General features: G+C 40.2%; 1 non-coding gene across 1 annotated transcript; it reads left to right on the top strand.

Moving 5' to 3' along the window:
* The first annotated feature begins 14,813 nt into the window (after nucleotides 1-14,813).
* On the top strand, nucleotides 14,814-14,915 carry LOC130836038 (U6 spliceosomal RNA). Its single transcript, XR_009049102.1, has one exon. It is a non-coding gene; the product is annotated as a U6 spliceosomal RNA (small nuclear RNA).
* Nucleotides 14,916-16,743: the final 1,828 nt, after the last annotated feature.

Raw genomic sequence — 16,743 nt, 5'->3', positions numbered from 1 at the left:
CATGGCCAACACTGCTCACCCCTCCGTCCTTTCCTCGGCACCCCTCCCACTTCAGGTCATGTGACAGGTTCTAGCCCCACACCATAGCCTTTGAGCATAGAGGATAAACCATTTCTCCTCCTCTACCAACATTTCCTTTGGGAAAAATTGAAGGCAAGATATTCCACATCCATCATAACCAAACATCACTGGTCTAGTACACGCAGAGGAAAGAAAGCAAACGCAATATCTGAATTTTAAAAAATTAAAATAATAGCAATGTTAATAGGGGATGGTAGAATGATCTACATAATCTGCTGCAAACATTCCTAAACAGGTGGGGTTTCTCCAAAAATCAGAAGAAGTAATAACAGAAAAAAAGGCCACAGCACAGAGCAAGCAAGCGTGTTGTGAATGTCACGTAAGTCAATTTGGTCACGCACAGCTCGTAGGCACTTCATGGTAGTTGGCAGTGGCCCCTGAAGAAATCCAGAGTGGGGGAGGATTCCACTGCCGCTCCTGCACACACAGCTTTGTCAGTGAAAACCACTCCAAGCCCAATTCTGCCACACATTCAGACATTTATTAAGCAAGCATTCATTCACAAGTAAGCCTCAACGTACAATCTGTTCTTGGAACTCGGTGTACCTTTGGGCAATCGTGAGATGCGACTGAATTCTAGGCAAATTTCTGTTATTCTTATAGTTCGTATCAGGTGAGCAGTAGTTCTGCTGAACCAGTGGCTGAGCTCAGGGCCATTTGGGGCTCCATGCCCTCTGCCTAAAGGTCCTGGCTACACACATTGCTGGGTTCTTAATCCGCATTCATGAAAGAGGAACAAAGCGTGGGAGGGATATCCTGTGACCATTTTAGCCATTTCCCATGTTTTGCATACTGAACTTCACAGTGAAAGCCCATTAAATATAGGAAAGAACAAGCCACTTATTTAATCAGCAACAATCTATTTTTGATATTCGCTATGTCAATTAACATCACCTAAAGTGTTAGGTGGCATATGGATAGGTTTCTACACACTTTGGGGTAGCCATTTACGGAGTGTGCCTCATCTGATAAAATGTTAGCTTACCCCACCACCTGTGGAGAATGGATTCTTGGTGAAAAAGATCGACTGTTCCTAAAATTTAACACTAACCTATTTGGTACACAAATAATATTCTACTCTTTCTATACTGAAGTATTAGAATATTGTATTAAGAACATGGTAATAAAATTAAATCTAATGCATATATGTATATACTTTTATTAATTAATTTATTTATTGGTTGCATTGGGTCTTTGTTGCTGTGTGTGGGCTTTCTCTAGTTGTGTGCAGGATTCTCATTGTAGTGGCTTCTTTTGTTGTGGAGCATGGGCTCCAGGCTCATGGGCTTCAGTAGCTGTGGCACTCAGGCTCAGTAGTTGTGGCACACGGGCTTAGTTGCTCTGCAGCATGTAGGATCTTCCTGGACCAGGGATCAAACCCTTGTCCCCTGCATTGGTAGGCAGATTCTTAACCACTGTGGCACCAGGGAGGTCCCCTAATGCATTTATATTAATTAGAAATGACTAGCTCCTGAGTCCCTATATATATACGGACTCTGCTAGGCACCAGGGGAGGGAAAGAAAGGATAAACAAGACACTTTGGTATCCCCCATTCATTACACCATCTTCAGTAACCTTGATTCATTAATCCAGAGATAAACGTCATTGAATTGTTCATCTGTTGTTTATAGCCTGTTGTTAAATAGTCTTTGTATCTGGATTTATTTTCTAAGATCTGACTTGTAATTTGGCCAGAATTCTCACTTTTCCAAGATACCAATGGATCTTGGTATCAAAACCTATTCGTAGGACTTCCTAGGTGGCGCAGTGGTTAAGAACCCGCCTGCCAATGCAGGGGACATGGGTTCGATCCCTGCCCCAGGAAGATACCACATGCCATGGAGCAACTAAGCCCATGCGCCACAACTACTGAGCCTGTGCTCTAGAGGCTGAGAGCCACAACTATTTAGCCCATGTGCCACAACTATTTAGCCCATGTGCCACAACTACTGAAGCCCACATACCTATAGCCCGTGCTCTGCAACAAGAGAAGCCACTACAGGGTGGAACCCATGCACCACAATGAAGAGTAGAACCTGCTCGCCGCAAGTAGAGAAAGCCCACACATAGCAACGAAGACCCAATGCAGCCAATAAATAAATAAAGAAAGAAAGAAAGAAAGAAAGAAATTTATAAAAAGGAAAAACGAACCTACTCGTAAATTTATTGTTTAGCTAATATCACTGGATTACCTGCTCACAGGAAAAAGAAATCAGCTGTCTTTCATCTCAGTCTGAGAAGCCTACAGGAACTAAGGCCTCTCCTAAAAAAAAGAAAAATCTGTTACATTCTACCCCAACCAAGATCAATTTTCTGGTTGAAATGGGCTAAAAAATATCTTAGTAAAGTAGCAGGACAGTGATCTACATTACATTTTATTTCTCTGTGAGAATGTAACCGTTTGTGTACATCTATTCTACATCTTGTTTTTTTTTACTTTGTGAATATTTTAAAACTATAAAGGGATAGTTAATAACTATAACTAATAGTTAATAGTTAATAGCCTTTTCATTTCATACAACACTAACCCATGGTTTAGGAGATCAGATTCTCAGTCTGCTACAACTGTATCTACAATTTATTGACCATTTATTGTGAGCTAAACATTTTGCTAAGCACTTTATAGATATGTCACTTAATCCCCACACACTTTGAGAAGACTTTTATTATGTCTATAGTATAGATAAGATATGAGCTATAAGAAGAGGTCATTTGCCAAAGCTACACAGCTAGAGGATGATGGAAGTGGATTTAAGCTTGGTTCTCTGACTCACAATGAGCCTTCTAACTACCTTACACTACACTGTAACCAGTCCTTTCCCCATACGCAGTCCTCTTAACCACATACATCTACTGTTTACAACTTGAGGCAACCTCAAGGCAGAAGCCCTCTCTTTATTTTCATCTCCAGGTTTATGATTTGGTAAATTATAAGTGAATAAGGTGACAGTCCCTAAAAACATCACTTAAAAAAAAAATCCCTTCTCTTGGTTTTATTTCCATGATCACTTCAATAATCTACCTCATGAAAATTCCAATTTCTTTGTGTCATCAAATAAATAATAAATTAATACCTCAAAAATCCAGGAGGTAACTGTGCTTGCAGAGGTGGCATTTCTGTGACTCCATTCTACAGGGGTCTTGGAGAGGGTGTGGACACCCCCTGTAGAGATGCCGAAGCCTGACCTCTGGTACTTGTCCTTAATTGCTGCAATGGAGGAGCAAACTCCAATGAGAGAGAAAGGGCATGTTTGTAGAGAAACAGGGAACTTTTTCAAAGTTTTGTTTCTCTATTTTTTTTTTTTTTTTTGAGACCTCTAATAAGTATGATGTCATGACCTCTTGGAAATAATGCAGAATACACATCTTGCAACTCAGGGCTAGCCCCAGGCAAAAACTTAATCCAGACAAGGTGCGTCCCCAGACTCTCAAACCCTTTTTTCTACCTGGACTTCCATTCTCCCCAGTTCTCCCTCCTCTAAAGCTCAAGTAGTCCCTCCCTCTTAAAGCTTATTCTTAAAAAAAGATATCAAATAGGCAAGTAAAAGATAGTAGTGTCTACTGTTAGTAAAAATATAGAGACATAGTTTCACAGAAGTTTGATAAAATTGTACATCAGTACATCCTTTTTGGTTAGCAACTTGTAAAACATCAACTGCCTTTAAAATGTACATACCCTTAAATCGAAATGTTCCACTTCTAGAACTTTATCTTAAGAAGTATTAACTTACGCAAAATTCAAAATTATGAGTATAACAGAAGTGTAAAAAAAATAAGCTAAATGAACAAGAATATGAAATTAGTTAAAATAAATTATGACACAATCATACACTAAAAGACTAAGTATCCATTACAATTATATTGGAGAAACACTTTATTTCTGATAACATTTGATTAAAAAAACAGATTAAAAGCTATATAGAAAAGTAAAATATTACCTGCATAAAATAAAGATTAAAGAATGCACAATCTCTGAGAATTTAAACATTAACTATCTTTAGGTAATAAGAATGTATTCTTATTAAATACAGATGGTGTATTTTGGTCTCCTTTGTTTATCTGTAGTTTGTAGTTTTTAGAGTGAACATGCACTACCATTATAATATAAAAGGGGGGTTCTATTTTGTTTTCTCTTAAGAAGAAAAATCTGACACCCAAAGTGTAAAAGTATGTGGCTCTATTACATTGGTCCCTATCTGTGATATAAGAAGTAATTTTTTTAATCTGGAAAAGGAAATCTTCAGCATTCAGGACTGTGTACAAAAAGATTTTCCATAACAGACACTCTTTCAAGGATATAAACTAGCAGCTGCTTAAAGGCTTTGCCAGGCCCCACAGGAGGCTGAGACTTCCTCTGAGTGCCTCCTTGCATTTGGAAGTCTCTGCGAAGCCATTTATATCTGCAACAACAAAACCCAGGGTGCTGCGATCTTCCCATTTTGTACTGAATGAAACATGGCATAAATTTTCCCTACCCATAGATGATATACTATTAAGATGTGAGGATGAAAAGATAGAGGAGCTTTTGAAGGAAAAAAGCAGGTCACCTTAAAATGTGTTAAGTTCCTGAGATGGGGGCTCAGCCGTATCACACCAGATTCCCCGCATGAGCCATGCCTGGTCGTGGATCCACTGCCTCTGCTCAGTCTGAAAGGTCTTTCCCACCTTCTCAGCCAAGAATAATTGTATCCCATCTTGAAAACCTAATCCAAATAATCTCTCTTTCAGACACTACTTACTCCATAGTCCTCTATTGTGTCCCTCACTATTTCCAGAGGGCAGAAACAGAATTAATTTCTCTCTTCTATGAGTGGCTACAGCACATTTTTTCACATTGCTAACATAGAATGTGTCGGAAAACATTCTGACAGTGGCTTGTCATTCTATTTCTCCTGGCCCCACTCGCTCATCTACTCCTATACTGGGGGCTTTTATCAGGAAAGGGGCAGGGAGAAAAGGAACATGACACTAATATTTATTCAGTCCCTACTTTTCATCAGCAACCATCCACAACAGGTGCTTTTATTATACTACCCTATGTTATTATCAAATAAACCAAAATGCATGCAGAATTACCCTTACTTTATAATGCAGGAAGTACAGTCTCAGCGAGGTTATGCAATTTTATCAAATTAGCATAGCAGCTGCTGTGACTGAATTGTGTCTCCCCGCCCCCCCACCCAAATTCATATGCTGAAGCCTATGTGATAGTATTTGGAGATGGGGCCTTTGGGAGCTAATTAGTTTTAGATGAGGTTATGCGGGTGGGGCCCTCATGATGGGATTAGTGCCCTTATAAAGAGAGACACCAGAGAGTGTGCTTTCTCTCTCCTCTTTGTATGCACAGTAAGAAGGTGGCTGTCTGCAAGCCAGGAAGAGAGCTCTCACCAGAATCTGACCATGCTGGGACTCTAATCTCTGATCTCAGTCTCCTAACCTCCAGAACTGTGAGAAAATGCATTTCTGTTTAAGCCACCCAGTCTATAATATTCTGTTACTGCAGTCCAAGCAGACTAATACTATTGTTGAATACCAGAGCCAGCATTTAAATCCTGACTTATTTTTTCTCTATAACACTGTGCTGCCTCTCAATGCAAACTGTCCATGATATACCTTTAAAACTCCAGTATTTAGCAGAGTGACTGGAATATAACAAAGCGAAATTTCACAGATGGATGTTGGAGGATGAATGAATGAATGATTAAATGATTATAGATAAAAAGATAAGCATTTATAGCTGAACTTTCACAATCTAGACACATATCGGTTTACAGATTTTTCATTTGGGGAAAACCATTTCTGATTGCCATGCAGCAAATATGCACCACTCTCTTGGCTGCAGAGAACTTACTAGTGTGTTCTGGACACTGTAAAGACTACCACTGGAATTTGTTGAGCTATTTTGTTTAAGGAGATAAGTCTCTCCTTGGGAATCAGTTAGGAATTCTGGGAAGCTATATTAATCTTTTGAGATTACTATTTTTATTTTATTTTTTTCCAACATATTTCTTTTTTTTCTTCCAGGTTTATTGAGATATGATTGGCATACAGCACTGCATGAGTTTAAAGTGTACAGTGTAAGGATATGACTTACATAGTACATGAAGTGATTATCAGAGTAAGTTTAGTGAGCATCCATAATCTCACAAAATTAAAGAAATAGAAAATATTTTTCCTTGTGATGAGAACTCAGGGTTTAGATTTACTCTTTTACAACTTTCATATATAACATACAGCAGTTTAATTATATTTATCATATTGTACATCACATCCCTAGTACTTATTTCTCTTACAGTAACTGGAAGTTTGTACCTTTGACCACCTTCATCCAATGTCCCCTCCGCCCACTCCCACCTCTGGTAACCACAAATCTCATCCCCTTTTCTATGTTTGTTTGTGTATTTGTTTATTTTTGAAGTATAATTAACTTACACCACTATGCTACTTCCTGTTTCATAACATAGTGATCTAATATTTCTATACATTTCAAAATGATCGCCACAATAAGTCTGGTTACAATATGTCACCATACAAAGATATCACATAGTTTTGACTATATTCCCCACACTGTACATATCATACCTGTGACTCCTTTATTTTGCAGCTGGTTACTGCTTTTACTAAAGAAATCTTGCCTTTAGAGTGTAAATGCATGAGGGATAGGTTATACAGAGAACAGGGCTCAATTAAGCCATTAATTTTAGAGCAATGACTATCCAAAGGTTTTCATAAAGAATCCCATTCAAAGCAGAACTTGAATCTTATTGAGGAAAGTTTCAGAAAGTAAATGCTCAAATATACTAAATTCAGGTATTTTATGTGAGAATAATGACAAACACAAGTTTCTTTCCCTCCATCATTTTACAATTTTTTATTTGAATATAAAAATACAAATTGGGACTATTTAAAAATTTCTTATCATTTTTTGCCTTAGTGATATATTTACAAAACGACTGACCTATCACTTATTATACAAAGAGGTCAGGGATACAGGAGAAGTAGTGCTTCCTATCATCTGTCATTGGAGGGGTGAGCAGTAGAAATGGATCATTGAAGTCCTTTCCAACTTTGACATCAGTGATTCTACTTCCGTAGGTGTAACAGTCACAGTGAGAAGGGAGGGCTCTCTCCTCCACCCTTCTCAGTCTGATGCAACTCTACCCCATCTTCAAACTCAGTTCAAATATTTGCTTTTTCCTTGACACTACCCCACATCGTCTCTGCCATGTCCCTCAATTCTGTTCCCACAGGGAAGTATCAGAATTAGTCTCGCCTTCGTACAAGCATCCAAAGTACTTTGCTGATATCATTAATACAGAACGAATCTCAGTGCGTTTTGGGAAGTGGCATGCTAGTTTACTTCTCCTTGCCCCTCCCTTTCATTGGTTCCCTTGATGCTGGGAAGTACTAGGAAGTCACCAGAAGGCTACTTATCATCAACCCTGAGGCAGCACATGAATGGGCCTCAGTCTGCTTTCTTAAATTGGAAAAGCACAGAGCAGAATTTATTCCATGCTTTAAAAATAAAAATGGACACAGCTTGTTTTTAAAGAATATGAATTTGAATTTTAGCCCTTTCTTGATTATAAAATGCACAAGTTTTCTTCTTTTTTTGGAGCGATTATTCATACTGTGGTTTATTATCACATCAAATCCTGTTTCATTTTAATAGTGATTTTGACTCCAGCACATTTCTTATCATTCCAGGATGTAAACATTATGGAAACCAAATTTCATAATCTCCCCAATGCCATTTTGTTCATTGGCTGTAATATTTAAAATACCACCCTCAAAGGACAATCCAGAATAAGGATTTCAGAGGGTCCCAGGAGCTTTCCTGTCAGCTCATGACCCACAAGCTGAGAGTTAGCAATCTTCAATTCACGCTTGGAGACCAGCGTTGTCAAGGAAGCATTGGATGGCTGTGACAGTGGCCAGAAAGGAATCCAGATCTCATACATCCCTTGTTCTCTTCATTAAAACTTCACTTCCTTTCATGACTATTCATATCATTCTATGTATCTTGCAAAAGAGTAATATTTATAGCTTCCTCCTAAAATACCTATGGCTTACATATCTCAGTCTTGTTCCTAGCTCCATAGATGTTTCAATGTGTGCTTACTGAAATCCTAATCTATTAGCCAATATTTTTTAAAAGATATAAACGTGAAAAAAGATGAAAAAATAAAGCAGATATGAATCTCATAAGAGAGCCATTAAGAGACATAGCTAAAAGATTAAAGGTAAATATATATTACGAGACATGGTAATAAGGTGGTCAGGCACTCCTGAAATTAAGTTGAAATGTAATATATGGAGATGAAAGGAAATTAAATATGAAACCCTGAGATACTTATTAAGCCGTCAGTGGGAATCTGGACCATGATGTCACAACTAGGAAAGGAAAGACGACTCATGCAAAGTTGGACGAGATCCAGTTTGCGCTGTAGATTTATGCAGTTAATTTTGTCCCCTGACTGCATTCAGATGAGCATTTCTCCTCGACATACACCAAGAAAATTGCTGCATTATAGCTGTGTTAATGGTAATCAGCTTGCTAATGAGCACCAGAAGGTCATTACAGCAAAGAGAGATTCAAAGATGTATAACCTAGAGGAAACAAGAGCGTAATTCTTCAGGGAACGCAAGTGTCTTGTTTGTAGGTCATAGATTATTTGTTTTGGTCACTGCATTGCACAGGGAGTTTAATTTAAGCAGGGAAAAAATGAAGCCTTTTGAATTGTGAGATCAGCCCAGCTTAATTAAGAAAAGTAACATTAGATAGCTTTGAATTTGTGGTAAAAATAGAATTCTTCAGTAGACCAAAGACAGTCCTACATAGTGCTGTCCCATACAGAATGATAGCTGTGGTTATGCAAAATGTGAGATGTTATTTGTACTTATTCGTGTGCCAGATGTTGCTTCATGGCCCTATGGCAAGAACAGGGTCAAAATATCAGGGGTGAAAAAGGCAACATTCAGAAATTGTCACAGTCTTGTGTAAACAATTTCAGAGTCTAAGCCTTCTGAGAGAATTAAGAGATATTTCAGGGTTTACTTCAGATGCACATTTTGGCTTCAAAAGGTTAGGTATTTATCGATACTGACAAAGGAAACTATTCACCCGGACCACTGCCACGATAGCTTATTAGGACGATCAGGGACACGACGGGGCGTAGGTGTGCGGAATCCAGGTCTAGCTGGGCGGAGCCTCCCGGGAACTTCCTCCCCACGCGAGAGCTCAGGAGCCACACTAGCTCATCAACGTCTATATCGTATCAATAGAAACAGAAGCATAATATCACTTGCTTAAATCATTACAGAGGGTTCTGTGTTTTTGTTTAATGAGTACTTTAAAATAGACTACTTTGCTAATTTGTTCTTTGGGTAGATTTTATAACTAAAGAATGATGCCATGGAAATGAACAATGGTAATAATTTTCATTTCCCCTGTCTGCCAGCACGTGGAATTTGTGACCATTTTCAAATGAATGTTTTTCCCATCCAAAAATGGACAAATAAAATGGCTTCTGATGAGATAGATAGGTAGAGAGATAGACAGACAGATAGATAGATATAGATACACAAAAATATATATGACTGATTATAGTATAATATAATAAATATAACATCATACTATCCTATACTATGCCATACTATCCTATCCTATACTAAGAGCATTTTACAATTTCCAACCTAATACCTCTTTGAATGAGAAGTTCATATTTTTTATATTTACCAATTTCCTCCTTCCTTTGTGAAGGCAACTTTCTTTGTTCCAAATTCTCAAGGTTAAACACCAGAGGGCCCAGTCCTAAAACTTCCTCATTGCAAAGAAGAACACACTTTGGATTAAACCAGTGTTTTAATTGTGGGTCCACGCTGTCATCTTTTTTCAGCACATCTGTGACATATATCCTCTCATAAATGTATTATCCCCATCTATACAGAATAATTTGTCTGGAGAACAGGTTTACATGCCAATTGGGAAAAAAAGAAAAAGTAAAAGAAAAGATGAAAGACAGCTGAGGAGGGAGAAAGGGAGGGAGGGAGGGAGGAAGGAAGGAAGGGAGGGAGGGAGGGAGGGCAGTGTGGAAGTACAGGATGAATAGGTAAGGTAACATCAGTATAACAGTATGGGGACATACATTAAAAAAAAAAATCTTCTTCCAACACAGACAACCTTGCCACAAAAAGAGCAGAGAAAGAAAACACTCTTAAAAAAAAAATCTCCCCTCTTCCCTTCTATAGCCAAGCAGACACAACGCATTGCACACATGTTCTCGAGGTAAGCAGTAACCAGTCCCCAAGTCAGAGGATTGACAAGTAGTTCATCCTAATTTTACCTGATAGTTAGGGTCACCATCAGTATTGGCTAATTGGCTTTTTCCAGAGGAGAAACGCACTACTTATCTCTTCACGACAGGAAGTCGCTCTGCAACGTGGAACTGGCACCCACCAAAGTCAGGCTCCTGCCTGCCCACAGAGACCGGGAGATGGTGGCACTGTCTCCCTTGATGTTTACATTTTAAAGAGATGGCTCCCAGTCCTTCAGGAAGACATTCCCAGGTCAGCAAGCTGACAAAAGACCTGTATCTTTCAAAGAGAGCAGAAAGTACGGGTAACTACAAGTTTTCTAAAGTAAGCGCTCTGAGAAAAAGGAGGGGAGGGAAATCTCTTGCCTTATTTTCAAGAGGAGGAATTAAACGTATTTTTAATTTGTATGTGTCCTTGCAATGGGCACCACCGATTGTAACCCAACATAAGCCCCCGACCTTGCTCTGTGGTTTGGGTTCCTTGCCCTGACGAGAAGGCCAGCAGGAGTCTGAGCTGGAGCTGCTCTCATCCTGGGAGCTCTGGGGTCCCCCACGTCTGAGCGCTCCAGTGCTCTGGGAGTTTGGTTCCAGGAGGTCCCCCAGTACCTAACCCGGTGCTTCGCCTGCCTTTGTGCGCTCGCAGACTCGGCCTTGGGCTCTGTGGGGTGGGCCAGGGCTCTGTGTTTCTAACCGGCTCCCAGCTGATGCTGCAGCTGCTGGTCCAAGGCCCACGCTCTGAACAACAAGCAGCTGTATTCACTTCCTCTGATAGGTGCAAAACCCCACCACGTACCAAACACATGCCCTGGAGTAAATGGTTTCCCCTCTTTCATTTCAGGGAGGAAAGACCCACACATGAACGAAGACAGTTAAACTAGTTTCCTAGAACAGCAGAGACTTAGAGCCTTAAAGTGGCCTTAAAGACAAATCCATCCTGTCGCCGAATACGTTTAGGTTTCCACTTTGAAGGTAGCACGTTCCTCTGTCAAATGGTTCACAATTTTACATAAGGAGACGCAGTCTGCTTCCTTATACTTCTGACCCGTTGGGTTCGCTTCTGTCATCTGGAACTACACAAAATAAGACAGAAAAAGCTAACATCCCCAAAACCCTTCAGAGCCTACAAAGCAAATTCATGGTGATGACCTGATTTTATCCACACAACCCTTTACACATTTGTAGCCAGCAGTTTTTTCACCGCTGTCTTATCTTCCGTAGGTGAAACTCCCCAGGGTTTCCAGACTCTTCACCACTTTGATTTCCTTCATTTATACTCACTCTAGGTGTTAGTGCCTCCTTTTAATTGGGTACACAAATTAATGACAATTAAAGAAATAGACCTTATCTCAGAAAATGCTTCCTAGTAAGCACTTCCTTAGCACAAACACTTCCCTTTGTTAAGTTAAAATGCTGCATTAGTAATAAGTCTTCTTTTCTTACAAATAGAAATAATCAAAATATTCTTATTAGGAAAGTATGACATAGGTTTGTTAAACGCTTTTCTCCTTCTCTTGCTAAGCAGGTTTGTTGTAAACGTGCTTTTATTTTACATGCCATACTACACTGGAGGAACCAAGACCCCAGGGAAGAAGAAAGCATGTTTATGAAGACCCTGACTGCCCCAGGGCTCTCTCCATGCTGCAGGCGGCGTGGAAGGGTTGCAGTGATAGCTCACACCTCATCTTGGTCAAGTCAGACTCTCAGATACGCTGCTGCTTCCCTTACTTCTCTCCCCAGTCCCACCTCCACCTATAACGAGGCAGGGGTGTGTGGCTTCGTGGCAGTCGAGGAGCGCGGAGCCTGGCCCGCAAGTCCCCAGTGCGTCCTGGCTGGCGCTGCACACGTCTGCTGTGTCCTGACTCCAGCAGTCAGCTGGGTGTCCTACGGATGGTGAACTTGGGCTTTATTCTTTTGGCTCCTGGGAAAATTCTGGGTCTTCACCATGTCTGCTCTCCAGGCCCTGGGCTCGTGGAGAGTCACCTGCAGTGCTATCCCCCAGACTGGCCAGCTGTGCATCGACTTAGCTTCTATAGTGTTGAACTGAGAAAACCTCACGTGTGCCAGGGGGACCTTGTTCTGTCTGACCACGCTGCTCCCCTCTCCTCACAAGGCTCTGTGCAGAGCGGACTCCTCTCAGAATTCCAAACCGGGCAGTGGAGCATGGGCCTCCCCTCTCACTGCCTCCTGCCAGCTGGGGAACGCCTGTGCCCCACCGCCTCCACGCTGCACACCACTGCCACTTCCACAAACCAGCCCCAAGAAGGGAGACCAGGACGACATCTCCAATCTCACCGGCTTTCTCTCTCTCCTTCACCACCTCCTGGGATCAGACAAAGACTGTCTTCCCCTACAACCTTTTCTGGTCTACACGTCCTTTACCTGAAACTGTGACCAGGCCCGCTAAAACCTTGCTATTGGCACACTAAAAGAGCTGATGAAGAAATTCAGATAATTTGTTCAGATCACCCTGTGCACAAGGCTTGATTCTTGCTGCACAACCCTATTCTTTCCATGCAAGAAGCTGAATATTACCTTCTTTCTCTTTGCATGGAGAGACAACTGTTAGTTTTCTCTACAAATGCTTCCTTCTTTCTTCCTTGCAACAAGAACCCTGATTTTGTATACCGTGCATCTGTGTGTGTCAGGGGAGGCTGAACTCCTCCCTAATCTGTTTGCTGATATTGATTTGTGGGACTGTGGCAGTCATTTTGAGACCATGAGGATACCTAGACATAGGAGAGACAGGTGACACTGAGGCAGGTGGAACAGATAAGTGGGAAAAGAATGATTTCTTTGGTGTTGTCACTGAGCTGCTGAATTAACCAAATTTAAAGGTGTCTTAACTCAAAACTTCCTATATGAAATATTACATTTTCCTCATTCTTTAAACCATTTCCACTTGAATTTTTCTTATTTGAAGCAGAAAGTATCCAAACTGATACGTTATCTTTCTGCAACATTCTCCTCCAAGGCAGATGAATAACCTGGCCAACTTGGGCAAAATAGTAAAGGAAACCAATGATATTAATCAGATTAACTCTAGGAATAGCAGGCATAAAAGTCGGGAGTTCTCTCTCTCACTTAAATTCTCACCACCATGCCCTAGTTTACAAAGTCCCCATCATTTTTTAAAACAATTTGCACAGCTAGTCTGACTGCCATTCATCTCAACTGCCACCTCTAGATTGTCCTCTCCAGTTATTCTGGAGTCTCTTCCTAAAACACAAATCTCATCTGACTTTCCTACTTACACCCCTTCCATGGCTCTTTGTGATCTCCATGATGAAATCCAACCTGCTGTGCACAGCCTATGTAGCTCGACATGACCTGGCCCCTGGCCCCTGGCCCCTACTTTGTCAGCTTCCGTTTCTTCTTATTGCTGCCTGGCTTCTGTGCCAAAACCCCTCAAAATCCCAGAAACTCTGAATGAACTGTGCCGTTTCTTGCCTCTGTGCTTCTTTGAAGCTATTCCTCGTACTTCGGATCAGCTCCCTTGGGTGCTAAAGACTGACAAACCCTCACTCATCCTTCTTGACTCAGTGGAAACCTCACCGCATCCAGGAGCACCTCCCTGAGAGCCCTGGGAAGGGTGGGTGCGCTAAGTGTTGTGTGTTAACTGTGCCTTGTCTGTACTTGTCCTGCAGCAGCTCTCACAGAGAACAGCACTTCACCTATGTCTGTCTCCCATATAGACTCTGCATTTCCTGATAAAGAAACCTTGTTGATTTTGGTCAACACTTAGCACAGCTCCTGAGATCCAGAGGAGCAGCACAGCATAGCCCAAGTTCGGGCTGGGTTCAGATTTTGGTTCTATTGTATCCTGGTTATAAGACTTTGAGCAAATAATTAAGCTCTTTTTGCTTTAATTTCCTTACCTATTAAATGGGAAGGATAGTAATAGCTGTAATTACTATTATTGAATAGTAATAATAGCGGTAGCATTGTTGTGAGGATTGAGTTTATTCATGTACAAATATTTAGAACAGTGTCCAGATCAGAGTAAGCAGCACATAAATACTATATTTTGTGATTAGTATTGGCGCACAATAAATATCTGTGAACTGTACTGAAGGACTGCAGCTGCTCGCTAGTGCCTGCTGTTCTCTAGGGAGCTAAATGGTTTTGAAAGTCACAGATGATCAGGGCAGTGATTTCTGTTCCTGAACTTATTTATGCGGCAGCCTGTGATGCTCCACGTGACACACAGAGGGTTTATCAAGTGCCCAGTGCTGCAAGGACGGTGGAGGCTGTTCGCACTGCTGCTTCTCATGTAGATCCCACAGCAAACAAATGTATACATTTAATCTGAGCCCGTGATTCATTTCTCGCTCGGTGCTGAGGGCCCCCACAGGGCCCAGGAGAGTTGACAGAAGCACGCTGGTGGAGTCCTGCATCAGAAAATAGTACGAAGGTGTTTGCTTTGGCAGCATGTATACTAAAATTGGAACGATACAGAGAAGACAACATGGCCTCTGTGCAAGGACGACACTCAAATTCGTGAAGCATCCCATATTTTTTGTAAATCAACTATGGTTTAACAAATAAATAGATAAATAAGTAAATAAATAAGAAAACAGTACAAAGAGTCGGGTAATCTTGGGGAGTCACTTAACTCAGTTTCCACGTGGAAAATGGGGGTGATAAAGCCTGCTCTACCTACCATATAGGGCAGATATAGAAACAGATGAATTAAATCATGTGCATATTCAGTTGTTAAGCACTTAATGTACAAAAGCAAGAGATTTGCTAATTACCCCCTTCAAAACCTTCTCTAAGTTCTGTGGAGTCAGCCCGTCTGACTCATAGAAACTTTCTGTAATATCTTCAAGGGACACCCCCCCCGCAGCATGAGACCTTGCATAGGCCTGTGTGTGTGTGTGTGTGTGTGTGTGTGTGTGTGTGTGTGTGTGTATGGGCTCGCGCCTGACACATCTATCTACTCTCTGTATTATACCTCACATCTTAAGAAATCCAATTACTCACTATATTCCTATCAGGAATAAAATAAAAGATTTTATTCTAATGACTACCAGACAGTAGAGTAAAATTAGCTTCAGATGACTATGAAAGCACATAATGTTCGAGTTTACCGGAAACCAAGGAAAGGCAGTGTATCTAGCAGCAATTTTTCTTCCTTCTTATTCTTTCTTTGTGGAGAAGCTGAGAATAATGCCCTTAGGTTTTTCTCACTATATTGTAGATGGGGAGCAGAAAGGAGCTGCAATGGTACAGACTCAGGGAAGGTACAATTAAAAAGGCTAAAATAATTTGTTGCTCTTTTAACACAGTGTTTCCTTAAGATCAAAGTCACCTCAAATCGACAATTTTAACATAATATAATTCAACAAAAAATATTATTTTAGGCATAAGAAAATTTTATAGGAGGAAGCATATTGGATGAAGTATCGCTTGTGGTGTAATTTTAATTCTGAAAGATCTTGCTAAGAGGGCTTATTTAAATAGGTTCTCCCTGAGATGAATATTTAGGGGGAAAAATTCCTACAGGATGATTTATAGCAAAATTATATGAACAGAATGAAGGACAGAAGAATTTTATTAGAAAAGGGTCTCATTTCCACAAAATATAAATTATACCTTTTAGAAAATATATTGAATTTTATTAATATTCTGTAGACAGCCTGAAGTGTTAATCTCCACCCCACCTATAAGACTTTCATTATGATGTACAAGGTGTATTTACCCTTTAACCAAATAATTTTTGAGCAACTCTCCATGGAGCCTCCAGTTTACGTATCCTACAAAATATTTTCATTGCAGTTACAAAATCTTATACTTTGTATTGTTGGCAGCTTTTAATGATACATAAGTGGGGGTGTGCATTTTATATACACATATGCGTGCTTTTGGTATTACCACAAAGGAATGCATATTAATGATGAACTCACTGCATTTGATATTTGAAAAGAATGTTTCTCCAACACCCACTGTTTCTGTTGTTATTGTTTTAACCATTCTTTTAAAGTAGAGATACAATCAGTTTGTTTTTCAATGCTATGATTAAAATTCTGTTTTGTTTTATGTTGAAATTTATAGTTAGAGGAATTACTTAGAGTAGATCATTGAGTACTGTATTTCTGCCTGGCATTTGATAGTGACCACATTTAGGCCTTGGTAACTAATATTTTTGATGAAGAAATTGACTTACTAGGATTCAAAGAACTTGGTTATAAATCCTCTTCCAGCTTCTATCAGTCTTGAAAACTGAAACTTTCTTGGGATGGTGACTTTGTTGTAGCAAACAAGAATAAAGTGACCAATAATGCAGTGTGAGTTTCAGCAAGGACAAGCTAGAATTTAGGTTTTATGCTGTTTGAAAGTGAAGGC

The sequence above is a fragment of the Hippopotamus amphibius genome, chromosome 14 (assembly GCF_030028045.1).
Source record: "Hippopotamus amphibius kiboko isolate mHipAmp2 chromosome 14, mHipAmp2.hap2, whole genome shotgun sequence".
Lineage (NCBI taxonomy): Eukaryota > Metazoa > Chordata > Mammalia > Artiodactyla > Hippopotamidae > Hippopotamus > Hippopotamus amphibius.
The sequence above is the reverse complement of the archived record's forward strand: the minus strand, read 5'-3'. Positions and strand labels throughout refer to the sequence as shown.